Source organism: Pseudopipra pipra, chromosome 1 (genome assembly GCF_036250125.1).
Source record: "Pseudopipra pipra isolate bDixPip1 chromosome 1, bDixPip1.hap1, whole genome shotgun sequence".
Taxonomy (NCBI): domain Eukaryota; kingdom Metazoa; phylum Chordata; class Aves; order Passeriformes; family Pipridae; genus Pseudopipra; species Pseudopipra pipra.
The window spans coordinates 66,082,115-66,098,417 of record NC_087549.1 but is presented as its reverse complement, the minus strand read 5'-3'; the positions used below and the strand labels follow the sequence as shown (position 1 = coordinate 66,098,417).

Below are 16,303 nucleotides of genomic sequence, written 5' to 3'. Positions count from 1 at the left end.
GGGATTATTCTGTCCCAGATGCAGAATCCTATAAATAGATTTGTTAAACTTTTTGCAGTTCCTGTTGGCCCAGTCTTCCAACCTGTTGAGATCTCTGTATGGTTTAGTGTATAATATATACCTTGTTGTGTCTTGCTGTATTTTTTTCTCATAGAGTGTGGAGCAGAATTCTGTGCATCAGTGGAGGTATGGACCCATGCTAGTTTTACACATTATCATAGTAATAACAAATAAAAACAACAACAATAGTAGTAGTAGTAGTAGTAATAATAATAATAATAATAATAATAATAATAATAATAAATAATAATAAATAATAATATATTGTTTATTATTGTTATTGTTTATTATTGATATTGTTTTCTGTTTTGTTCTCTGTTCCTTTACACATTATCAATAATTATATATTTTCCTTTTTGACCAACAGTGAAAGTGACTGGATGTTTTCACAAAAATGTCCATGGTGATTCTGAGATCTGTTTCATCAACAGCAATAGCTAGTTGTATAGCAGTGTATTTGATTAGCAAATGGGCATTTTTTTCTCTCAATATATGCATTTTAATTTGTGAACACTGAATATCATGTATTATTTTATTACCTAGTTTTTCATCTTTGGAAAAAGAAAACTGAGATGAAATATGGTCAAATATGAAATGGTAACATTAAACAAAACCAAGCATTCAGTGTTTCTGGCAGTGCAAGAAACAAAAATCTTCAAAACAAGTTGCAGAATTTTGAAAACACACAGAAATACTTTTGTTTCTACACTATTTTCAATGTTGAAAATATGTATGATTTTAATACAAATTTTAAAAATTTATTTTACAGTGATCTCTCAAGACTGATTAAGGTCAAAACAGTCCAGACTCAGAAACTCCCAATTACAATGATCACAAAAATTTCTTTACTTGACAGATTCTTATATGTTTTTCACCATGAGTATCTGTTGTTAGCTATTATCAAAGTTAGAGTACTGAACTATATGTTGTGATCTAGTACAGCCATTTCATGTTACACTTCTGAAGATAACCTTCATCAACTGCTCAGTTGAGCACTGACGAATAACATGTATTTTGAAGGAAATGATGGTGAGAAAGTTCATTGCAAATAGCCAAAGGAATGTGCACAGAAATGTGTTTGAAAGACTCATAAACAGATGCTCCTGTACAAGAGCTTTTAAGTGATGTATAAAGAGCAAGCTTTTCCAAACTCACTGAAGTTTGAGACAAATACTAGATATTGACATAATTTTATAAATAAACCATTGGGAGAGTCCACAGACTGTGTTGGCAAGCAGTATATGGCTAAAACATCTAGTAATGTGTACATGTGTTTATATTTTACTTTTGGGCTTTTTCACCCAACAAATTTACACCCTGTGTCTCCATTTTTCGTTTACACAGAGCATCATTCTATTTTTAAAATTCCCATGTGTCCTCACAGACATAATTCTCTTTAATTGCTAGATATTTGTCACTCATCCTTTGGTATGCTTTCCTATTAGAAGGTCTTCAATTCTAAAGTGTTTGTTGCTATAATTTCTGACAAGTTGTCATATTTTCTTCTTTCACTAGCAAATAATGCAAATACATTCTTGGTTGGGTGTGGCAGATAGTTCTGGAATGTAGAACAAAAAGTTCCTTTTGTTTCGGGTTTGCTCCCTTTTCTGCTTCTAGGAAAGAGAGTGGAGATGAGATCAAGCACTTTAAGCTTCTACTGCCACTGAAGGCATCGATCCTGTCCTCCTTCCAACCCCACTGCTTTATTTTTTTGTCTGCGTTTTCTCTGGTGTTACCACAAGTGTTTCTGGAAGGAACCGGCCTTGGTTAAACCCACAAAGGCAGTAATAACTGAAAGATCCAGGACTACATTTGGAAACAGCATCTGTTCGTGCCAGCTTAAAGTGTTAACACTTTAGCTTAAACAGGTTTTATTTGCTAATATTTGCAACTTCAATGAGCAGCTTTTACACTTCCAAATGGCTGTATATGGGTAATCGCACATATCTACCTCACAGCTAGTTCCTTAAATTGGTATTGAATGGCTAAACCAGCTAATTTTTGTTTTCTCACCCTTTGATAGAGAAATTAAAAAAATGTGGCTTTAAGAGTAGACCTTGCAAGACCTTTAAAAGTAGTATATAATAGGTTAATTCCTGATTTTTCCCCATGAAATTTCTTGAATGTTCCCCATTGAGCTACTTGGTAGTGTAGAAGTCAGCTTCTTACTAAAATAAAATGGTATCAGTAAGTGCTTGTTAGCTGAAGAGATGGCCTGGAACTGCACATTTAAGTTAATTTTAGCAACTATTCAGACAAATTCTCACCTCCTCCCCTTCACAGATATGTTCTAATTCCCAAGGAAAAAGGCATAAAAAAAGCCTGAAAATGATGTTTCCAATTAGTGTAGCTTTCTCATGTTTAAATTCTGTGTGTCTCTGCCAGATAATTGAAAAAAATGTGATACATGCTTTTGATCTTTATTGAGATGATGTAGGCTGTAAATATTGTTTTGTTATACCGTTCATGTTGACATATATTGTATTGTGCCACTTATAGCTTCTTTGGCACAGCTCTGGAATAAAGTGTTCAGCAGTGATTAATGACCAAGAATATACAGACCTACTGTTGAGTTTAGGAGCTCTCTAATCTCTGCTCCTGTTCTTTCCCTCAATTCTAGCATTACTTCATGTGGCTTCTGTGAACGCAGCATTTCTGATGACTTGTCATACAGCTTGTACTGCCAGCAACTAGCTTAGTGGTAGCATAGAGCTAATGATCATTAAAATCTCAGTTTTCTTAATTCTTGCTTATTATTGTATCTCTGATGCCCTTTCTCACCCTTGCAATTTTTTATTTAGTGTTTAATACAGAAAAGGCTTTTAAACTTGTGCTAGCCTTTTTTTTTTTAGTCCTTACACACTGTACAATCATTTAATAGCCTTTGATATGTTATGCCAATTAAGTGATATGTGTGTTAACATAAATATTTAATTTTTAAAAGAGAGATCACTTTGGCCTAAAGCTTTAATTAAATTAGATGCTTTTCATATGATTGCCAAGATTAAGCAGTCCATTATGAACATTTGCCATTGCAGGAGATTTCTTCTTATTGAAAGACAAAAGGGTAATTTCATCTAGGATTGTTGTAAACTGTACGAGTCCTTCATACTGATAAGGGAATTCTCCCTCTTTTAACCTTGATATGTACTGTAGTAATGAATTTGTGAATCTTTAAATTCAGTCACATCATTAAAGTGGGGATATGATATTAATACTGTCAAGTAAATTAGAGGGATGAAAATTTATCTACATAACAGTTAAAGAGATCAGAGTCAATACCAATTTGTCAATAATTACCAATGCTTTAAAAGCAAAACCAACATGATAAAAATAGGCAGCTATGGATCTTTAGGCAGCTATGGATCTTTAGGCAGCTATGGATCTTTATTTCATACTAACTGGAGTTTGATTAGTTCCAATGACTGAGGCACCTAAACTATAATTCCCACGAAACACACTCATGCTAATATGGAATTCAACTGTTTCATTATCAACCCAAAATATTTCTGGTTTGGGGCAAAATGTTCCTGTATTGCAGTTTTGCCTAATTATGTGAACATCTTCCACAGATCAGAATCCTGGTTTTTTGATATGCTGTAGACTGTAGTCATGTGTATATCTCACACTGAAAACACGTCACAGCAGTTTCCTTCAAAATACAGTACAGCTATGCATAATGCATGATAAGACTAGAGAGATGTGCAATGTGAATCAAAGTTTTAATGTCCTAGTTTTCCAGATATTATTATCTATTCACTGTGTTTTTAAAGGAGCTCTGATTAAGAATCATGTCAGCTGTGACAAGCCATAAAGCCAAGCAAGACTTCCAGTGAGAACCTGAAAAAGACTCTCTCTGAAAAAGTTTTAGTATTAAATCATTATTGAGGAAACTCATTCTTATTTTGTTGCATCAGTAGAATTCCACTTGCTGGCAAGGTGTTGTCATTAAAGACCTTCGGGCAAAGTAATTCAAAGCACAATAGGTTTTCTCTTTGTGTCCGACACAGCTGTCCTTACTCAAATGTTTGGTCTGTATTGGCTCCTTTGTATTTGCTGACCAGGTCTTCAGAAGAGAGGATGCAAAATTTCAACCAGCCTTGTCATCCTGGGACATGTTCTTAAGTAGCCGAACATTTGGCTTGACTTGAAGTCTTATCCGCGTCCTTGATCTGCAAAGCATACAAATGTCTTAAGGGATGTTTGAATGTAAAACAAACAGCTCAGTTTCATGTTTGAGTGCAATCCTGTTGTGCGACTTGACCCTCTCAGGCTAGCTGATGTATTATCCTTACCCAATATCAGACTACTGGAGTCTACCTGAAATTTTAGGCTAAATGAGGTTCCTACATAGGCTGCAGCCTTATGGAGAGCCCAGCCATATCCTGAGTCGCTTACTGTTCAAGGCAGACACAATGAAATTGTGAAGGGCGACTAAGATTATGTCTACACAAGTAAGGGAAGTCATATCTAGAATAAAATGGAAATGAAAATCAAACACCTTGCTACTTTTGCAGGAATATTGGGAAAGGTTCTCACCAATGTGAGAAGCTCTACTTTTTTGCTGTAGGGCAAGATTCTTAAGCAGGGATGATGATTTTCTCTTTTTCCTCACTTTGTGTCCACAGAGATAGTGAAAGAATAGATTTGTGGAGGTGCTTTTAGGGTTCCAGTCATGTAACAAGTCTAAAATTAATTATTTTAGGTACTTGGATAATTCTGTTGTCATGTTGTTTTCTTTAATAAAAACTATTTACTGAGCAGTATATTATTCAGTGTATTTATTGAGTCATAAGCAACATTTATTTGGTAATTTCTCTATAATTGATGGTAAACACAGAAAAAAAAAGACAGCAGTGCAGAACTGTTTTCTATACTTTGAATGGTTGAGAACTGATTCTGTTTTATTTAAGAATTTTAAGTGTTATTAAAGTGGTAAGCTAGAGAAGGTACTGTTTGGCTGAGTGCTTTACTGTCCACTAGTAAGGCAGATGATGAATTTCTATTGAAAAATCATTTGAAAACCTAATACATGGGATAAGTGCTTACTGGGTTATGGATGCTCATTGATCACTTTTCTAGCTGTATTTTTTTACTCTACTGGGAACCATAAAAGGAGAAAAAGACTGGTGGGAGTGCAGGAGGATGAGGGGCAGTATGAGGAGCAGGTTGAGAAAGTGGAAAGGAATCAGACCACTGAGGGAAAATACAAAGATTTACTTATAAATGTGTTGGCAGAGACAGGAGAGAGTGTGCTGGAGGACACTTCAGTAGGAGGTGCTTACAAAATAAAGGAGCAGATCTGTGTAGCAGGGAGGGATCAGGAAAAACAGGCGCTGCTTAATGCCCTGTTTCTCATTGGTAAAGGTGGGCCTTGCTGCCACATCTCTATCCTTGCCTTCTGCTCTGTGACTGGGGCTGAAGCAGAATTGACAAGAGCAAGGGGGTCAAGGAAAACCTGGTTTTCATCCCCTGCCATATTCCCTTCCTCCTGCTGCCCTTGTCCATGCCTGCCCTTACTAACGTGAGTAAAGCTGAAGAGCAAAGCATGTCCGTTTGCTTGAGGAGGTGAATCTCACATATCAAGAGCAACATTTTGCGGCTGGTTTTGCCAGAGAAATTGTGTGTAATGGAAACTGAGCTGGGCAAGAGCGACCAAGAGTAGTCTTTGAATCTAAGTGTAGTCTAAGTGACAGTCTGTGGAGAAGGTTGTCCAAGGTCACTAAAAATACCATTAACTTGGACATCTCCTTTATAGATGACTTGACCTGTTAATGGAGATACCAACCTTTAAAGACTTTGCCTGCCCATACCATGTGAAAGGCTGCATGGGACCTGCAGTAAGATTGCTTTTGATGCCTTCTGCCAGTGGATGGGAGGACACAGTGCACAGCCTATTGTGTGCCACTTTTGTTTTCCCTCTGCATTCCTCTCCAGTATGCTGATGCTCAGCAAAGCACCGTAAGGGTTAGATGGTGTGGATTCAGTAAACTATCATTACTGTCTCCAGACTGAGTGAAAATGCATCTACCCAGGGAAAATTATGCATAGGAATGGCTCATGCTCCCCTTCCTCATACCACATTGTCCTGGGGCTGTGCTAAACATCACAGGCAAGCATACACTGCATTTAGCTCACTGCATCATCTAATGCCAGCTGTCCTGTACTGTATAATCATAAGATGTGGGAAAAACATAGTGTTTGCTGTGTTTTAAGAAAAAAGTCCTTTTAAATTCGAACTTTATCTAGCTGAAAGAGGTGAATTCTGTGAGAATGAGCTTGTGATCCTAAAGCAGATGTGCATACCCACATAGTGAATTGGAGTAACCGAAATAAAGCAAAAAACACAACTCTGAAGAGAGTTTGTTTTTAGAAGCATTATTCTTGCACATGTAGATTGGTTCAACTTACCACATAGAAGGGATTTTGTGAATACAGTTTTTGCAAATAACTGCAAAAAACTTACTTTCTTTGCAAATTCGGAAGTCTGCAGAAAATTCAGCCTTAAGCAAATATCTTCATAGCTGTATACGAAAAAATTTGTGATGGCCTGTAGATATACAACGAAGAAGCTCAGGCAGAACATTGACCTGCACTGAAAACCTTTGTGTTTTTACTACTTACCTCGGTGCTGGGCTTGTGATTTAGTATGATGTGGGTGAGATGTTCATACTAGTACACAGGAAACCCTTGAACATGGGGAAATAGTACTTACTAAAATAGATCACATTCCCAAGGGGGAAATTACATGATATTTGTAGAATAGGGAATAAAATTGCCCAATTATTTAATCCGAGGTATTTTTCTATCAATATAATATCTTGCTGAGCTTCTGGATCATAATTTAGAGTAGGCATTTTGCCTCCAGATCACAATATAAATATTTTATATGATCTCCCACACTATTAGAATTATAGATGTAGTGTTATTTAATCCACTTCTGGCAAAGCAGATGCTTGCCAGAATGCATAAAGCACTCAAGGACCTGGTTTTGTTGTCACTGAAACTGGTTGATAGAATGATTTATCTGAAGTTAGACTTCTCATTGCGGAAGTGGATTTGATGATGCTTGTGAGACATAATTTAAGATTGTGTTGAAGTCTCATAAAAAAAATACATTGTCCATGGAAATGAGGTTAATAATAGGAGGATGAAAAAAGCCTCTCTGAAAGGTAAGCAGGTAAAGCAAGAGTCTTGTCTGGGTGGGAGGGCTTGAAAATTCTTTGAGTCACTCAGTAGAAATTGTGACCACAGATAGTGGAGTTGAATACACCTCTTGAAAAGCAGCTGCAAGCATAGGAACTATGAACTTTAGCAGAAAGCATGCAAGTGCTGTGATATCTATCTAGTGGTCTCATGAAGTATGTTGCAAGCCAAGAGGGGTGGAGAACTGTAAAGTTTAATAAAGTTTTTCCTAAAAATACATTTGGAGTGTAATTTAATGCCTCTCTTGACAGTCATTGTCTCTTATTCTTGACCAGCAACACATGTTTCAATATCGGCTATGGTTACCTATAGTTGATATGCTCCGACTACAGTCCTTGGGTCTGAGGTGGGTGTCACAGGAGGTAGGGTAGATGGTCCAAATACTTCTCTAGCTTCCATTTCTACAAAGTGGATGAGAGATGAGTATTGATTGCTAAGCATCATAATTTTGCACACTTGAGGCAGGGTTTAGTAATCAGAATTCTAAAATCCTATGGAAAACATTTCATGCTATGTCCTTTTTCCCCGGGGTGATTCTGCCTAAAAATGCTTTGCATAGGGAATGATAAAAAGATGACCATTTTCGTGTGCATTTGTACATTTATGTGCATTTGTACATCATATACTATATCATTCAGCACTTCTACTTATTTATGCTTTATTTTTCATTCTTATTGTAGCTTTTATTGATATGTTTGATAACATGGCATCAGCTGCAAGGCAGAAATGTTTACTCTGTTGGGGTTTTGTTAAACTTTTCAGTATAGATTAAAAAACTTCAGCAGCCCCTGGATGGATAGACTTAAGTTGAAAATTTACATGGGAGTAACAAATATTATAGTGCAGATGAGCCAGACAACAGAAAAGGAAATTTATAATAAAGGACTGCTTTGGCAGTATTAGTCTGCTTCGTGTGTATTGTGTGATGAATCATCCCATGTCACCACAAGGACTGCTGCTCCTGCTGTTCCTGAGCTCTGCCAGCAAGTGGGACAATAAAAAGTGTGTGTGGAAAGGTGGAGGGGAGGGCACACACAAGAGAAGAGAAAAGGGACAAAAAAAGAACAGCTATTTAAAACTGGACATCCCAAGCCTGGCCTGTAGTTCATGTTATATGTAATTCAGCCAATTCATTGCGTAAATTATTTTATATGCTCCATGAAATGCAATTTGCTTCCATGGCCAAGCATGACAAAGGTTTCACAGAGCTGCAGCTGGATAGTTAATTCAGGGCCTGTGAGATTGCTAAGGCATCTTGTCAGAACATTAAATAATCACACAATGTCATAAGGGAATATCTAATTAAGAGCTCAATTTCTCGAGGGTCTGAGTACCTGTTACAATGTTCTGAGAACCCTTAATTCCCACTGACAAGAGCACCAGCTTAGGGTGTTCCCAGCAGGAATTTAATAGGATTGTGCCCTTACTTCATTTGGCCTGTGTAAGACCAGGTCAGTCAGGTGAAGAGACAGTAATCAAACACGACAAGATAATGACAAATAGGGTTACATCCCAGCAGGCATGTTATTACTTGCAGATGATGAAACATACCCACGTGAAGTCTCTGTAAAAAATAGGGACAGATTTAAGAATGCACTCTTAGGGGTTAAATTTGTGCCTTTGAGAAAGATCTGTCTGTATTCAACCCATGCAAAAAGATCTGCAAAAGGCAAAATTAATCCTTTATCACCCCAGACTCTCATCCTGTGTAAACAAGTGACGGAGTTTCCATTGGCAGTTTGGTCCCAAGAACTTCAGTGATTTAGACAACCTCGTGAGGGCTGTCTGCCTTACAAAGGCAAACAACACTTCATCCAGTGTTGGGGAAGGATAAAGCTTGAGTAGAGTTGGGAAATGTGGATGCTGAAGCTTCCTGAGTAGCTTTCTTGTGACTTGAGAGATACAACAAAATTTGAGGTGGACAGATGAAGACTTATCAGTAAGACTTTTCTCCCCTTCTGGTATGCCTGCAGTTATATAAAGGAGAATAATGTTAAATGCAGCCAGAAGAGAATAAACATTGGATTTTGGCTTATGATGCTTCTTTTAGTCAGAGATGAAGGTAGAAATAATATTCTTTTTTGTCGTGAAGTGTTACAAAAGAACTAAATGAGTAAGGAACACAGCATTATGTTAAGCACTTTTGGGAGAGTGAAAAATTAAAATCTATCTTTCTGCTGTCAGGCTCTTAAGTAAGGAATGATGCATTAGACTACATGATTTTATTAGATTTGTTGCTAAACCAGAACTGCGGTGCTGTTCCTTGAACAGAATTACAGGCTTCATTTGAAGAGAGATGCAAAGCACACACATCATTCTGGAGTAGATCAGCACAAGCATTTTCTATATCATGAGTAATGTTTACTGGAAGAAATCAAATTACTGTTACACAGACCATCTGTTTTCCTTGCATGCAATCATGTAAGTGTTTTAGGACAAGCCATCCTTTTTAATCAATTGTAAATCTCTTATCGGAAAGCACTGTTTTGTGTAATAAAATCTATTTTTATGATAAATGTAAGAGTTTTAAATACTGGTTTCTTCTGCATAAATATATATTATGTTGTGAACATATTGTTCATAACATAAAGAGTAGGGGTGTACAGCATTATTTATTATCTGTCAAGAACTTAATGTTAGGGCTTTTTGCAGAGCCATTTTTGGATATTTGTTGGATCTGCAACTCATTGGTGTTCAACTATTATAACAGATAACATAATGAGTAATAGTTGGGAAGTTGCTTCCTATCTGCATTTAGTAAATGTAGTATAAGACAGTCTCTATTTTGTAGTATGACTGCTGTGATAAAAGTGAATACTGTGGAAGATCATTGTCCATTGTCTAAATTCTTACACTTGGAAATACTGAAGAAAACAAGGCATGGCTTATTAGAAAATGAGCCTTTGGTATGACATAATGACATTAAAAAACTTGAATTTATGGTCCAAGAAGAAGTCAATGATAGAGTGTGAGATTTACTTCATGTTTAAGGGTATCACATTCATAGATGTACATGGTCCCATTCATTTTAGTGGGTGCTAAATTAAGCTCGCCGTTTTATTTTTTCAGCACCGCTGTGCACTTCCCTGATTCATATATTGTCTATGGGTGCACATAGATTGCTCTTGAATTCAGAGGAAGCTGAAGGTCTGCATCTTAAGCAAAGTCTTCTCTGATTTCAAAAGAAACTGTGTAACTGCAATACCAGAGGTTGCTCTGTATTGCATCAAATGACCCTGAAATAAAGAAACAAGCATTGTAAGTAACGCAATTGGAAAGTCCCTGAGCAGGTTGGCTGTCCTTCTCAATGAAGTTGTCAAGCCTGAATTTCATTTGTTCAGACACTTCCAAATCAATGGTATTTTGTCTGGATAATTAACCTGCTTACTGAGGCTTGAAAAGTGTATGAGGGTAAATTCTTGCACTTGTTTTTGGTAAACATGAAGAGGCAAAGAGGGAGAAACTGATGGACCATGCACCTGGAGAAATGATAGTGCCTACAGTCTGGTGCCATCCCATGGTACAGTGGAAGTTTTCTGATCAGAGAAACATCACATGAAATGAAGGGCCCCTGTAAGTCCTTTTGTGAAGGCCGGACTCATGACCTGTGTATTGCCACTTATTAGAATGTCTCATGAACTGACAGTATGTGGCACAGGGAAAGCTGCCTACCAAACCAGGCTCATCAATCCTAACACTTACCTAGACTTGATCAGTCAAAAATCTGCTGAGAACTAGGTCATCAGTGATTTTTTTTTAGTCAGTCTGCACTAATTCAGTAAAAGGAAAAAAGCAGAACAAGGTGAATGGCTTACAAAATCGTATAGGTAATAGAGAGTGAAAGATAAAAATCAAACTGCAATTAGTAGTGGTCTAGTAGTTTCACCTGTTTGTTTGTTTTGTTTTTTTTTTAATTCAGTATTCTTTCTTTGAAAAAATTATTAAAAATGAGATATTTTTTACTTTTTTTCCCCCCTGGTTTTTCTTCTTACTTTTGCCCTTCTTTTATTCAGAGGGAAGAAAACTGCAGGCAAATTAGGTATGACAGAGAAACACAGCATTGTGTTGGTTAGAACAGACCTCTGGAGGGCATCAACAGTGTCCTAACCCAGGCAAGAAAAAATTACATAACATCACTCACGGCCATGCTCAGCTGAATTTGGAGGATGGACATTCACCAGCCTTTCCCAACAACCTATTCTTCAGTTGTCCTTTTGTTCCCCTAGATGCTCATCTGGTTGCTTCTCGTGTTCCTCAGTGTTCCTCACACATTTCAAATCCAGCTGAGCTCTGGCTTCCCCAATTTCATCCAAGCAGGCCGGGACGAGGAAGTTCTGCTTTGCTCCCAAGTAGCCCTCACAGCCCCTTCATCCTCTGCTGCCCATCTGCTGTGCCTGCATGACTTCCCACTTGGCGAGCTGGGAAGTCCCAGTGTGCTGGGGAAGCAGCTTCCTCTTCTGGGCCTTTTTGCTGTCTTGGCTTTCAGGAGACACATTTCAGTTTGAACTGTCAAAAAAGTTGATGAATATCCTTGGTTTAGATTTTTCATACCATTCTTCTTACTTTCATCTTCACATCCCCAAGTCTTTTTCAGCAGGATATATCAGGGTAATGCGAAGGATATGAAAAAAGTCTACTTCCACAAGGTTTTATTTTTTAGCATGATTTTTCATTTCCATGTGAGTAAATTTACTACATTTTTTGGATTTTTTTATCTTGAATTTTTTTTTTAACCAGAACTTTGGAACAGTCACCATAAGTTCTCTAGCAGCTTCAGTAGAATAGGCACTATATTTTCCATCTGTACGGTCTGGTTTTATCCAGTAAAGATATTGATGTATTTACGATTGTCATAGAAGATATTAGCCTAGTTCTAAGACAGTAAATGCTAATAGTACTGCTTGCAAATTATCACATTTTTATTATCAAGAAACAGTTCGGCAAAATTACTTAATTTGCTTAGTGGTAAAGACAGTGGTAAACTATGAATTACTGTTGTCATAGTTACAGTGTATTTTGATACAGTAGATTTGTTCATCTAAACCATAGTAAAATAATTTGCTCAATAGCAAGTACAATGCGTATCTTAAATTACAATTAATTACTTATTGCAATGAATATCTTAAAATATAAATGCAGAACTCCTGATCCTTTTTAAGTGCAGTAAGGAGAGAATACTGATGTTTATTTTAGGAATTTCCTGTGTCTGCAGTGCTGATTACACTGAAGTGCGAATCAATGACAATGTGCAATATAGAAGACTTTATTTATAGTGGGTTTATAACTGATCTAAAGTGAGACGATAGGTTTTGATACCCATGACCTTTAATAGAAAACTCTCTGAAGAGAAGTTTCCAATTTTACCTCCGAAGTAAACCCTAGTGAAAGTCCTTTGTATTTGAGACTTTGTGAGACAATTAAAATAATAATCTATTCTCGGTTTCTTTTTTTTTTCTGAATTATTCCTATTTTGGCTATTCAGTTGGCAAAACAGAAAAATTATTCAGGGGAGATCTACAAAGTTAGACAATTTGCCCATTTCAGTTTTTTTATAATATTCTTAACTGCAGCATGTTTGGGAGTTGGCGCGTTTGCTTTTCTCCCCTTGACCTATCGCAGCCCAGGGGCCATAGAGGATATCATCTGTGCATGTGTTCCAAATTCTCCTCTTCTGCTTCTTTACCAGATGCATAGTATTTCTGAAGGAAATGGAGCAGAAAAGTGCCATAGACAATTATCAAACTTGACTTTGAACTGGTCTCCCTCAGCTCACTTGGTGGTACCGGAAGCAAAAGAAGGAAACAGAAGTGATTGGTCACAATTTTGAGATATATTAGGTCTCACCAGTTTGTCCTTAAAGAGGAAAAGTCTATAGGTATTCCACAAAAAAAAGCAAATAATCTTTAAGGAAAACTTTCTGGAGTGAAAAACAAGTAGAAAAGATAGTTTAGAGATGGTACAGGGAAGAGATTATGTGTAGAATGGTGAGATTAAATAAATATTTCAGAAAGAATCTTGGCCATTGCTGTAATATCCGAACAGTGGGATAGAAACTAAAAGTAAATGCATTTAACATTGACAAACAAAACCCCAACTTATTATCCGCTAGTTAACAAAGTTAAAACAAAGTTGGGATAATACGTTGGGGTTTTTTTTAAACTGTTAACTAATGGAATTAATTGAGTAAACCACTGAAAACTCTCCTCACACATATTATTTCTTTACAACTAAATAGGTCAGCATAAAAGGTTCTGGCCCTTCCTAAACAACAATCCCCCCAGGCTGCTTATTTGTAAACCAACTCTTGGGGTTTTTACTCCTCCATATTGGCTACTATTGAAGGCAGGAGGTAGGAACTGCTTGAATTACAGTATGATTGGAAATGTTTGTTCCAGTGCTTTCATATGCCACATTTGGTCTCTATGTCCTCTCTGTCACAGGTAACCATCTTACACACAGAGCAAGAAACATAAATTCACTTGGCTGTCCTGTATCTCTAAGGAACCTGATGCATGACTGGACTAGAGAAGGGGAAGACAGAAAAACTCCAAAGACCTACATATCATCTTGCTGGCAGGGTGAGTAAATGTCCTATCATCTCAGTCATTTGTTGTCAGGTACAAAATGACTGAACCTGCTTTAAGTGTTGGCTCGGAAATTTCTTATCCAGTAATTATTGAGAACAAGATGATCAAAATGTCTCATGTTTCCAGGACTCTGATGCCCCACATGCATTCAGAAGCACTAAGCCAGACACCTCCTATATTTTCAGGTTAAGCCTTGAACAGGGATTTAATAAATAGGCAGTTCTGTGTAGTAGGGTTTTTTTATGCACACTGTGCTGTTAGGGCTTTTTTCAAATTGGGTGGGTGAAACAAAAATGTCTAACTATTACTGAATGAGTCCAAACTCCTCATGATTCAAAAAGAGATCCAAGAGAGGAAAGAAAGGAAGAAAACTCATTTTCCCAGTGCTGATTGTACTTAAATTCCTACAGATGTGGACCTGTGTTCTCTGCTTTCCCTAGGCAACTTTTTCTTGCTTACAAAACACAATGGAAAAAATTACCTAGCTGAGAAGCAAGCATGTAGTAGCTTTATGTGATAGTCAGAACCTAATTAAATTATCCCCTTTTCTCTCTGGGTTTGCCTATTCCAAAAGGTGGTAGAAGAAGAGACTGCAGCAGGTTCTGGAGAATTTCCTCCAGTTCACAGCAGTGAGCCAGGGGTTCTGTCAAGTAGCAACAAGCCAATTCAAGAGAATCAAGAGTCCCGTGTACAGAGGATGACTTATTTTTCAAAAAGTTGATGCAAATTGAAGCAGATGACTAATATGGCAGAAAATCCAAACAAAACTTGAAGATTACCTGAGATTCCTCTGTCTGGTGGTTTGTGCCTCTACAAGAGACATAATAAAAATGTTGCCCTCCTCCATTGGGATAGCTGTTGTTTCCCCACTGTATTTGGTCCTGCCCATTTCTGCACCCTAAACATTGGCAAGGCCCTATATGCTTCTGATCGCTCTGCTGGGGAAAAAGCATGAGCACAGCAAAACCATCTTCCCTGCACCCCAGGCCCAGTGGACACTTCTTTTTTAAAGGAAGATGTAGAGTACCTGAGTTACAGTTTTAGCTGTGTGAAAGTCCACCCTGACTAGGAATTGTAAGACAACTGGCCAAAGCCTTCAACACAATAAAGCAAACAAAACAAAAGGTACTCCAGAGGACAAGCACTTTCCTGTCAACTGCTCTCTGATAGGGAAAGAAATACCTAACAGGACAATAGTACCTTTACAATTGCTATTATTTGATGTGTTTAGTATCAAATGTTTTTTTCTTAGCATATAAGCAATATTTTGGCTCTTTCCTACTCCGTATTCTTTGAGGGGATCTGTCTGAATGCAAAAGCTGTCTGGACTTTGCTTTATGCTCCAGTCAGAAGAAGGGCAATTATACTATTTTTGCTTTTTTTTTTTTTTTTTTTTTCCTTTTTTTTTTATTATTATTATTTTCAGTAAGTACTCCTCTGAGTGTGCTGGAAGATGAATTTAGTGTACAGAATTTTTACAGAAATTGGGTAATTCCCTTGACCACTCTGAACCCAACAGCAACATCAACAACCAGCTCTGCTCTCTGTTGCTGGACTCTGGAATCGATAGGAGAAGGTGTTCATATGCTGAGGAGACGCTTTTCTGTTCTAGCAGCTGCTTCTTGCCTCCCTGTGGAAAAGGCAGTGGTGCAGATACAACCTGGGGTTATAGGTTTGTCCATACTTCACAAATAACTTGGTGTCTTCTTCAGCAGTGGAATTACACTCTCTTATTTTAATACAGTATTGTACTTTCTAAGCCACCACTTATTTGCCCCTTAGTTCTACTTTATTTTATATAATATCTGTGCAAAGGGTATGGGCTTGATGTGTTTTGACACAGGGGTATCATTAAATGAGGATCATTGTGACTGAGAGAAATAAAGGTGTTCAATAAGATGTCGACATAGTTGAAGATTAAAGTTAGTATTATTTTTATTCTTAAAACCATTTCTATGTGTATTGCATTTTCAATTCGCATATAAAATAAAGTAAAATCACCCTCAAATTAAAATCTTATTGACACTTCTTGAACGTTACTGCAAGGAAAATAAGAGGGTGGCAAATGATTAAATGTATAATTAAAGGTTTCGCATTTAATCCTGTCACTGTAGTGATTTATGGTTTATTATTTTGTTTAAGTAATACACTTTTTTTTCCTAGTGTTTTTCTTTCCTTCATTGTTTTTAGTGTCTGTATTATTATGATAAGGAAATTTATCTCAAGGACAACACTTTTGTTCTCAGAAGCAAATACAGAGGAGAGTTAAATCAATGCATAGAAGATGCAATACACTTCCCACTGCAGTTGGTGGGGGAATTGTGACGTGTTTACAGTGTTGGGCCACAAATGCTTTGCTTGTAAGAACAAAGGGCAGGATGTAGCCTCTGTGCTTCTCTGCTGTCATATTTAGGGCTGAAACAGGTGTCTTCAGTAGCCAGTCCCAGAAA

The 16,303-nt window shown here is 37.2% G+C and overlaps 1 protein-coding gene across 19 annotated transcripts in view; it reads left to right on the top strand.

Moving 5' to 3' along the window:
- LOC135416490 (poly(rC)-binding protein 3-like) overlaps positions 1 to 16,303 on the top strand; it is a 503,073-nt gene that overhangs the window by 89,646 nt on the left and 397,124 nt on the right. For all 19 annotated transcript variants that reach the window (XM_064659821.1, XM_064659812.1, XM_064659844.1 and 16 more), the window contains exon 2: positions 13,707 to 13,844. The gene's annotated coding sequence lies outside the window, so the exon portion shown is untranslated. The remainder of the gene's footprint in view (positions 1 to 13,706; positions 13,845 to 16,303) is intronic.